We start from the raw sequence: 9979 nt of genomic DNA, 5'->3' as shown, positions 1-9979 counted from the left end.
CCCACCCCTCTAGGTGGTCACAAAGCACCAAGCTGATCTCCCTGTGCTATGTGGCTGCTTCCCACTAGCTACCTATTTTACGTTTGGTAGTGTGTATATGTCCATGAGATAAATGCAATTTTAAATGACATGGATTTTTCTGCATGTAATGTTAGCAATTTTTTTAAATTGATGATGTTCAGTGTTGATGAGTATTTTGGTGTCTTTGTAAATTAGAACAGAATTTTCGGGGAGAAGCTTTAGTATTATTTACCCCAAATTCAAATGTGCATGCCTTTTGGTCCAGAAATTCTACCTCTAGGAATATATCCTTCTGAATATTTATGCATAAGCACACAAATTTGGGCCAAAGTATGTTTGCTGTAATACTGTTTGTGATGCTGAAAAATGGCAAACACCTATGTGCCCACAATCAGGAAAGAACGCAACTGTTAAAGAAAATGAGGGAAGCCTCTATGTACTAACACAGAAAGAACTCCAGGGTACATTGTTAAGTTAAAAAAAAAAAAGTAAGTCACAGGACAGAATATATTATATATATGATCTTGTTTATGTATAAATGACCTGAATGTAAACTTTTAAAACAAACAAAATTTAAAACAAGAAAACAAAACTGAAGTCTGATGTGGCTCATTTATCTAAATATCTTACAAATCCTATCACAAAAGAAACTTAACTTCTCTCTGGAGATAGAATGCACCGTATAAGAATTCCCTGGAACCGTCTGTCTGTTTCCTGGGACAGATCCTGAGAAGCCTGCACCACGACAGCGAAGAACTGTTTCTTGTTCCACAGACTCCTGGAGGAGCCTCGGCGTCTCAGAAATGCCAGCTCCCACACAGGCCTGAGCAACAGCACATGGAGTCTCTCCAGCCCTTTGTGCTTCCCAAGCACTTTTCAATAATTAACTAATCTGCCTAAAGGGCGGGGTGGGTGTGGCTCCCACAGACTCTGCATTCCCGTCAGTCGCAGTCCTCTGGAACGCAAGGGCATCCCTTAGCAACGGCTGTTCCTCAGCCCCTGCCCTTCCTCAGCCCCCAAACTCAGGGAGGCGAGGGGGGGCCTTCAAGGGTGACTGGGGGACGCCAGAAGGCATCTTCTCCGGGAAGAGTTATACTACACCCTCCCGACCCCATCTCCACCTATGGAGGAAGAACATTGCAACACGCAGCAGGAGAAATACCATCTTAGTACTGTCAGTTTCAACTCTCCCATTTTTTGCTCAAGGATCCTGCGAACAACAGAAAAATGATTAGATCCTTTCAATTTCTTATTGTACAAATAAATAGCAGGAGCAGTCTCTGTTACCATATTTTCAAATGGCTGGCATCTGGAGCTGGCATCTGAATTCCAGCCTCTGGAATTCAACAAACCATTAAAATTTCACAATTTGGGGGGGGAACCCAACAAAGAATTGCTCATTTTTATTTTACCCAAGTACAGACATTTTAAAAAACAACCTGACTCTTGCCACCATAAATGAGTGGGCACCTCAATACCAAAACAATGTGATCATGACAATCTCAGATTTTAAAAGCAGCATTTTAATTTTAATACACTTAGATCCGTGAAAAACACATATTCCTCATAGACTGGTGAGCATTTCCTCACAGAATGGCATCAGTCCCCTTGGAAAGAGTTGACAGAGGTTAAATCCTAAATTCCCAAACCTGTCTATGCCTGAGAAAGACAAGAAGTCATTTAAAAGAAAATACAGGGCTTCCCTGGTAGCGCAGTGGTTGAGAGTCTGCTTGCCGATGCAGGGGACACGGGTTCGTGCCCCGGTCCGCGAAGATCCCACATGCCGCGGAGCGGCTGGGCCCGTGAGCCATGGCTGCTGAGCCTGCGTGTCCGGAGCCTGTGCTCCGCAACGGGAGAGGCCACAACAGTGAGAGGCCCACGTACCGCCAAAAAAAAAAAAAGAAAGAAAATACAGATTCCAGGTTCCCACCCCATATTTACCACATCAGCCTCTCAGTTCTTCAAGAATGGGGCCCTGGTATGTGTATTTTTTTATTTTTATTTTTTTTTAATTTTTTTTTTTTTTTTGCGGTATGTGGGCCTCTCACTGTTGTGGCCTCTCCCGTTGCGGAGCACAGGCTCCGGACGCGCAGGCTCAGCGGCCATGGCTCACGGGCCCAGCCGCTCCGCGGCACGTGGGATCTTCCCGGACCGGGGCACGAACCCGTGTCCCCTGCCTCGGCAGGCGGACTCTCAACCACTGCGCCACCAGGGAAGCCCTGTGTATTTTTTTTAAAAAAGGGTTTTTTTTTAACTATGATAAAATATTCATAATATAAAATTTACCACTTAAAACTTTTTCCTTTTCTTTTTTTTTTTTTTTTTTTTGCGGTATGCGGGCCTCTCACTGTTGTGGCCTCTCCCGTTGCGGATCACAGGCTCCGGACGCACAGGCTCAGCGGCCATGGCTCACGGGCCCAGCTGCTCCGCGGCATGTGGGATCTTCCCGGACCGGGGCACGAACCCGTGTCCCCTGCATCGGCAGGCAGACTCTCAACCACTGCGCCACCAGGGAAACCCTTAAACCATTTTTATGTGTACAATTTAGTGGCACTAATACACTCACAGCATTGTGCCATCATCACTACTATCCATTCTGAAACATTTTTATAATCCCAAACAGAAACTCTGCAAGGGTTTAAAAGTAACTCTCCATTTCTCCCTCCCTCTGCCCCGCCCAGCTCCTGGTAATCTCTATTCTACTTTCCAGGTACTGCATATAAATTGAATCATATGATATTTGTCCTTTTGTTATTTTACTTAGCATAATGTTTTCAAGGTTCATTTACGTTATAACATGTATTAGAATTTCATTCCTCTTTATGGCTAAACAATATCCATTGTATGTATAAAGCAAATTTTCTTTATCCATTCATCTCTTGGTAAAACAGTTGGGTTGTTTCTACTTTTCGGCTACTGTGAATAATGTTGCTACAAACACTGGTATACAAATTTCTGGTTCAGTGCTCGCTTTCAGTTATACCAAGGAGTGGAATTGCTGGGTCACATGTAATGCTATGTTTAACTTTTTGAAGAACCATTAAACTGGTTTCCACAACAGCGCACCTTTTTACATTCCCATCAGCTATGCACGAGAGTTCCAATTTCTCTACAATTATGTCAACACTTGTTATTTTGCTTGTCTTTTCATTTTGAGTTTTTGTTTGTTTTTTGTTGTGTTTTATTTTGTTTTGTTTTGGGTAATAGCCATCCTAAGGGGTGTGGAGTGATATCTCTTTATGGTTTTGATTTGCAGTTCCCTCACGACTAGTGATCTTCATGCATCTTTTCATGTGCTTATTGGCCATATGTATATCTTCTTTGGAGAAATGTCTGTTCAAGTCCTTTGCCCATTTAAGTTTTTAATTTTTTAAAATACAGACATCATTTAATGTGCCCATGTTAAAATTAGGTTTTGTTTTGGTTTTTTGCTGTTGAGTTATAGGAGTTTTTAATATACTCTGAATATTAACTCCTTCTCAGGCTTGCAAATATTTTTCCCATGCTGTAGGTTGTCCTTTTACTCTCTTAAGAGTGTCCTTCAATGGGCTTCCCTGGTGGCGCAGTGGTTGAGAGTCCGCCTGTTGATGCAGGGGACGCAGGTTTGTGCCCCGGTCCGGGAAGATCCCACATGCCGCGGAGCGGCTGGGCCCGTGAGCCATGGCCGCTGAGCCTGTGCATCTGGAGCCTGTGCTCTGCAACGGGAGAGGCCACAACAGTGAGAGGCCTGCGTATCGCAAAAAAAAAAAAAAGAGTGTCCTTCGATGCAGTAAAGTTTTTAATTTTGTTGAAGTCCAGTCTGTCTATTTTTTCTTTTCTTGCCTGTGCTTTTGGTGTCATATCCAAGAAATCATAACCAAGTCCAACGTTATGAAGATTTTCTCCTGTGTTTTCTTCTAAGAGTTTTATAGTTTAGCTCTTAAGTTTAGGTCTTTGTTCCTAAACAAAATGGATTTTTATATATAGTATAAGGAAAGTGTCCAATTTCTTTCTTTTGCATGTGGATATCTAGTTTTTCCAGTACCATTTGTTGAAAAGATTGTCCTTTCCCTATTGCATGGTCTTGGCACCCTTGTCAAAGATCATTTGATCACGTATACAAGGGTTTGTTTCTAGGATCTCTATTCTATCCCACTGGTCTATATGTCCATCCTTATGCCAATACCACACTGCTTTGATTACTGTAGCTTTGTAGTAAGTTTTGAAATCAGAAAGTGTGAGACCTCCAACTCTGTTCTTCTTTTGAAACATTGGTTTGACTATTCCAGGTCCTTTGAGATTCCATATGAATTTTAAAATAAATTTTTCTATTCTGAAAAAAAAGCTGCTGTTGGGATTTTGAAAGAGATTGCATTGAATGTGTAGAGCAATTTGGGTAATATTTTCCTTTTAACAATGTAAAGTCTTCCAGTACATGAACTCAGGATGTCTTTCCATTTATTTAAGTGTTCTTTAATTTCTTTCAGCAATGTTTTGTAATTTTCAATGTTCAAGTATTTAGCCTCCTTGATTAAAAATTTATTCCTGAGTACTATATTCTTTTTGACACCCTAATAAATGGAATGATTTTCTTAATTTCCATTTCAGATTTTTCATTGCTAGTGTATAGAAATGTAACTGATTTTTTGTATGTTATTTTGTATCATGCAACTGCTACATTTTTAAAATTAACTCTAGCTGTTGTGTGTCTGTGTGTGTGTGTGTGTGTGTGTAATCCTTAGGATTTTTTATATAAAAGATTCTGTTGTCTGTGAACAGAGATAATTTTACTCTTTTCTTTCCAATTTGGATGCCTTTTTTCCTATTGCCCAATTTCTCTGGCTAGCACTTCCAATATTATGTTGAAGGAAGCAGACACCCTTCTTTTTTTCCTAATCTTAAGTGAAAACCTCTCAGTCTTTCACCATTGAGTATGATATTAGCTGAGGATTTTTCATATATGGCCTTTATAATGTTGAGGAAGTTTCCTTCTGTTTCTAGTTTTGTCACTGAGTGTTGAATTTGTCAAATGGTTTTCTGCATCAATTGAAATGACTCTGTGGGGTTTTTTCTTTATTGTATTAATGTGGTATATTATAGTGATTTTTAAAAATTAATTAATTTATTTTGAATTTTTGAATTTTATTTATTTATATAGCAGGTTCTTATTAGTTATCTGTTTTATACATATTAGTGTATATATGTGAATCCCAATATCTCAGTTCATCCCACCACCACCAACACACCCCCCCCCCAACCCGGCCACTTCCCCTCTTGGTGTCTATATGTTTGTTCTTTTTTTTTTTTTTTTTTTTAGTTTCTGCTTTATAACAAAGTGAATCAGTTATACATATACATCTGTTCCCATATCCCTTCCCTCTTGCATCTCCCTCCCTCCCACTCTCCCTATCCCACCCCTCCATACATTTGTTCTTATAGTGATTGATTTTTAAATGCTGAACTATCCTTGCATTCCATGAATAAATTCTATTTGGTCATGGTATATAATCCTTTTAATATGTCACTGAATTTGATTTGCTAGTATTTTTTTTTAATCTATATTCTTAATGGGTCCTGGTCTATAGTTTTCTTTCCTTGTTGTGTCTTTTACTGGCTTTGGTATCAGGGTAATGCTGGCCTCATAGAATGAGTTAAGAAGTGTTCCCTTCTGTTCAATGTTTGGGAAGATTTTGAGAAAGAGTAATGTTAATGATTCTTTAAATTTTTGGTAGAATTCTCCAATAAAACTATCTAGTCCTGGAATGTGTGTTTCTTTTTTTAAAATTTATTTTATTGAGTATAGTTGATTTACAATGTTGTGTTAATTTCTGCTGTACAGCAAAGTGATTCAGTTATACACATATACATTCTTTTTCATATTCTTTTCCATTATGGTTTATCACAGGACAGTGAATATAGTTCCGTGTGCTATACAGTAGGACTTTGTTGTTTTGGAATGTGTATTTCTAAACCAACTTCTCCCTCTTCCCTGCTCCCATGTTTCTGATATACAGTTGGCTTGGGGACTAACTACCCCAAATACCCAATTTGAACACTCTTGGATATAACTCTTGATAAATTAGTCACATTATATTTTTTAAAAGAGAGAAAAAACTTTGGGTAAGAAATGTACTCAAGCTACCCAGCCCCAGAAGTGCCCACAGAAGGGAAAGAGAAGGACACAGGGGTGAGTGAGCCTCTGAGAACAAGGAGAGCATTGACAACCTCAGGAGGAACCGGGTGCCTGGTGTACAGCTTCCACCCTTCACCTGAGCGCAGCTGTTTCCATCCAGATAGCTTCTCCCCACAGCTGTACCTGGCCTGTAACCACTAGAGTTCTGGGCAACTGCTTAGTCTGAGAGGTGGTGAAGGGAGGAGGCGTTATGTACAAAATGCAACTCACAGGAGTCAGACCGCCAGGGGTCAGGTCCCTCTCTGAGCTCTAACGGGCCAAGCGCATGGTGCTGCAGCAGGAAGAGGAAGCTTCTTGGCACAAATTGATTAACCTGAGGTTATTCTCACTAAATGTTTTCTTAATCTTGTGCACAAAGATTATGGACAATGGAAAAGTGTCATAAAACTTGTAATCAGACAGAAAAGCTATTTTCTGCCGGTCCCTTTGCCTTTTAACCTCAATCGCTCTTCTCCCCACCCCATCTTTCCTCAGGCACCAGACTACATTTCCAGTAAAAACTTGCTTGGCCACATGTGTAGAAAGAGGAGTTAATATTTGAATACTCAACGGACTGGTTTTCCTTGGGAGCAAGTAGCCAAGTAAATATCCAAGCGAGAACAAGGGAAGGAACAAAATGGCACCAAGCCCAAATGAGAAGTACCTCAGTCATCCTGCAACACCCTGGATGTGCCCAGAGAACAACATCCTCTCTCCAGGTGAGTCATGGCCTCCACACCCAGCAGGGTGTAGACACACTGCACTGAAATAAAATAGTAAGACTAAGTCAAGCAGGTAGAACACTCCCTTGCTATCAATTTGATAAAATGCTCAACCCTGCTTCAAGAATGGAAGACAGAAGGAGGGTTTTCAACAATACCAGGTTTTATATAATCCCACTAAAACTAGGGATCTGCAATAAGGCTTGAAAATGTGTAGTCCCACAAATACTTCCATCTATAAACACAAAAGTGCATGGAAGCTCTGAAAGAAGTTTTTGTTTGTTTTAAGGGGAGGGGAACTTCTATAGTGCTCTAGACCTTGAATAGATGATAAAAGACAATTTGGAAGATCTGAGTCTCCTCTTCAAAATCCAAGATGTAAATGCACACTTAAACTATTCCTATTTCTACTTTTTTTCCCCCTTACACCTCATACCCTTGAAATAGAGAAGAGAAAGTGGTAATAGCATCCCACCTATGCAGAACTGGCTCAAGAGATCAAAGGCCTAAAAGAGATTGTAACATTAGCAAGAAAGCCTGTGATTAAAAGTCACTTAAGGCCTAATGCTCAAATATTCTAAGCTACTATTACATCAGAAACATCATTTCTCAAGATGGAAGGACTAGTGAAAAACCTTATGGGCCTGCAAAGGTGTAAACTTACCCACAAGGCTGAAGTAGCCTAAGCTCTGATCTTGATGAGCATAGAAGTTCCTCTGCCCCCTTTTTATAGGTAGAAAATGTCCCAAATAAACTTGCACCAGGTCATTTTATCACTATCATGATGATTATTGTCAATAAACACTTATTAGGCATCCAGTTGCCAGCACTAACCTGACCAGACCAATTTCAACTTCCCTGAATCATTACTTGGTGAACATATCCATGGGCATTGCTTCATCATTGTTCTGGACTTACACTCTTCGCAATTTCTATATAGATATGTGCTGCTTTTGACACACGCTTTCGTTGTAAGTAGACACTAAAATACAGGCTTATAATTAGCTCTCTAGGGAGGCAAAAGTGTGTGGTAGAGCAGAGCTCAGCAGGAGAGAAGTCGAGGCAGGTATTGAAGAAACACGGTGCGGAAGATGCGTAATACAGAGGTTATTTGAAGTGTGGGCAATACCACTAAAGTAGGGGAAGAAAACAGAGTCCTATCACTGCAGACTTTTCTAGTTATTATTTCCACACATATTAGCACGTGGTTCTGAAAGTGTACTTATGCTTTATCCAACCCCATCCAATCTTGGAAACCTACAGTGGGCTGGAATGTAAGACACATAATCCTGGACAGACCACAGCTCCATGTGGGCAGCATTGTGTCTAATCAAGCCCATGTCTCCAGTCCTGGGGCCAACACCTTGCCCCATGATGGGCTCTCAGTTCCTGTTTCTTTTTTCTTTTTTCTTTTTCTTTTCTTTCCTCCCTCCCTCTCCCTCTCCCTCCCTCTCCCTCTCCCTCCCTTCCTCCCTCCCTCTTCCTTCCTTCCTTTCCTTCTGGAAGTGTGTATTTTATTCATCCCTTGGCATCTTGAAATTGCCATCTCCCCCCACTACCCCACCACTGATTTCAAGGTGATAAAGGAACTGGTGATAAGTCTGAACTGTTTTACCTCTTAAATACATCACAAACCATAGCTGCCAAATCATCTATTGAAGAAAACGTAGGTCACATCATTCACTGTCTGGTGATCACTCTTCTCCAGGTAGATGGTTCGCTGCCATCATCATGACAGGAAGCAGTCCTGTGCAGGTGCTAAGTCGTCCCCCCTCAGATTCTCCCCTGGGAACGCTCTTTCAGCCCATGAGGCATTTTGATGGGTGTCTCTCCTCCGTGCTCAGTGCCGTTACCAGGCGTCAGATACTTGAACATCAACCCCCAATTCTTTCGAACCATGGCAGTACCAACCCAGGGCCCATGATGATGGGATCCCCTCTGGTTACGGCTCATGAGATCATTTCTTTAAGAACTGCTCGTTGGAGACGTCTGCCTTAAACGATGGGGTTCCCAAATGTGCAGTTCTCCTCAATGGCAAGGTTGTAATCGGCACCCTTCCCATGTTTGTAGGTGCTGGTCACTATCCTCATCCAGCCTCGCTCGCCCCATGAATTCCGGACAAGTGAGTACTCCATCCCATCGCTGACACCCCACCCGGCCACGGAAATGATGTGGTTTATGTAGGCCTTGTCATGGTATTCAGCATAGATGCCTCCAGTGTAGTTAGACCTCTTTTCTGTTGCCATCGTACGGCCCCTGATGGGACCGTTTGTGTAGATTTCCGCCATCACCTTTTCCCTCCCGGAGACCGAGCCATAGTCGCCAACTTTCCAAAGGGTGTAGTTCTGGATGACACGGCGCTCTTTGAATTCGGTGCAGGTTCCGCGCTGGTTAAACTTGTCACACTCTTGGTCCTTGGCCTGGTCGTTGTTGCGGGTCTCGTCGGGGATGCGGCGCGGGCGGGCGTGCTCCCACCCCTGCAGGTGGTCGCCCGCCTCCCAGGAGCCGGCGTTGCCGCCGTCGATGACGTGCTGCATTGAAGGCCACGCCCCCTTGCGCTTGTTGGGGCTCCGGTCGGCCGTGGCGGTGGTGCCGCCGCCCTGGGGGATGTGCTGGCTCCTGGTGACCCTGGCGTAGTTGACCCCATCTGCGTTGCGCCAGTCCCAGCTCTTGGGCAGATCCGATGGGGACAGGTACTCATGAGGCCGGGGGTATGTCTTGCGCCCCAACTGGGTGAGCTGTTTCCCGCGCAGGGGCCGACAGCCCGGGCGGAAGTGGAAGCCGGCCTGCGCCGCTCCACCAGCAGCCAGAGCAGCCAGAGCAGCCAGAGCAGCAGTGGCAGCCTGAACGACGCCATGGCTCTCGCGCCGGTGCGATCGGACCCCCAGTTCTTGTTTCTTGAATCACATCCTTCCAGAACTCCCCATTTGTTACTTTCGTAGCTATTTGACATCTAAATCTAAGACTAGAAGTGAACTCTAAACCCTCATGTCTCTAAATTTCAAGCGCCCTGCCGTGGTACATAGCACCAGCCTCGATGCAGGAGTAGAAAGGATGCTCGTCGACTTCTGCTGTGCCTGGTCTA

At 43.0% G+C, this 9979-nt stretch overlaps 1 pseudogene across 1 annotated transcript; it reads right to left on the bottom strand.

The window, feature by feature from the left end:
• Positions 1 to 8888: 8888 nt before the first annotated feature.
• On the bottom strand, positions 8889 to 9751 carry LOC307049979 (cathepsin Z-like; annotated as a pseudogene). Its single transcript has one exon. The product of its transcript is annotated as a cathepsin Z-like (transcript).
• Between the last annotated feature and the right edge of the window lie 228 nt (positions 9752 to 9979).

This window comes from Hyperoodon ampullatus, assembly GCF_949752795.1.
Source record: "Hyperoodon ampullatus genome assembly, chromosome: 3".
NCBI classification, from domain to species: Eukaryota; Metazoa; Chordata; class Mammalia; order Artiodactyla; family Ziphiidae; genus Hyperoodon; species Hyperoodon ampullatus.
Note: the sequence above shows the minus strand (reverse complement) of the source record. Positions and strands in the feature narration are given on the sequence as shown.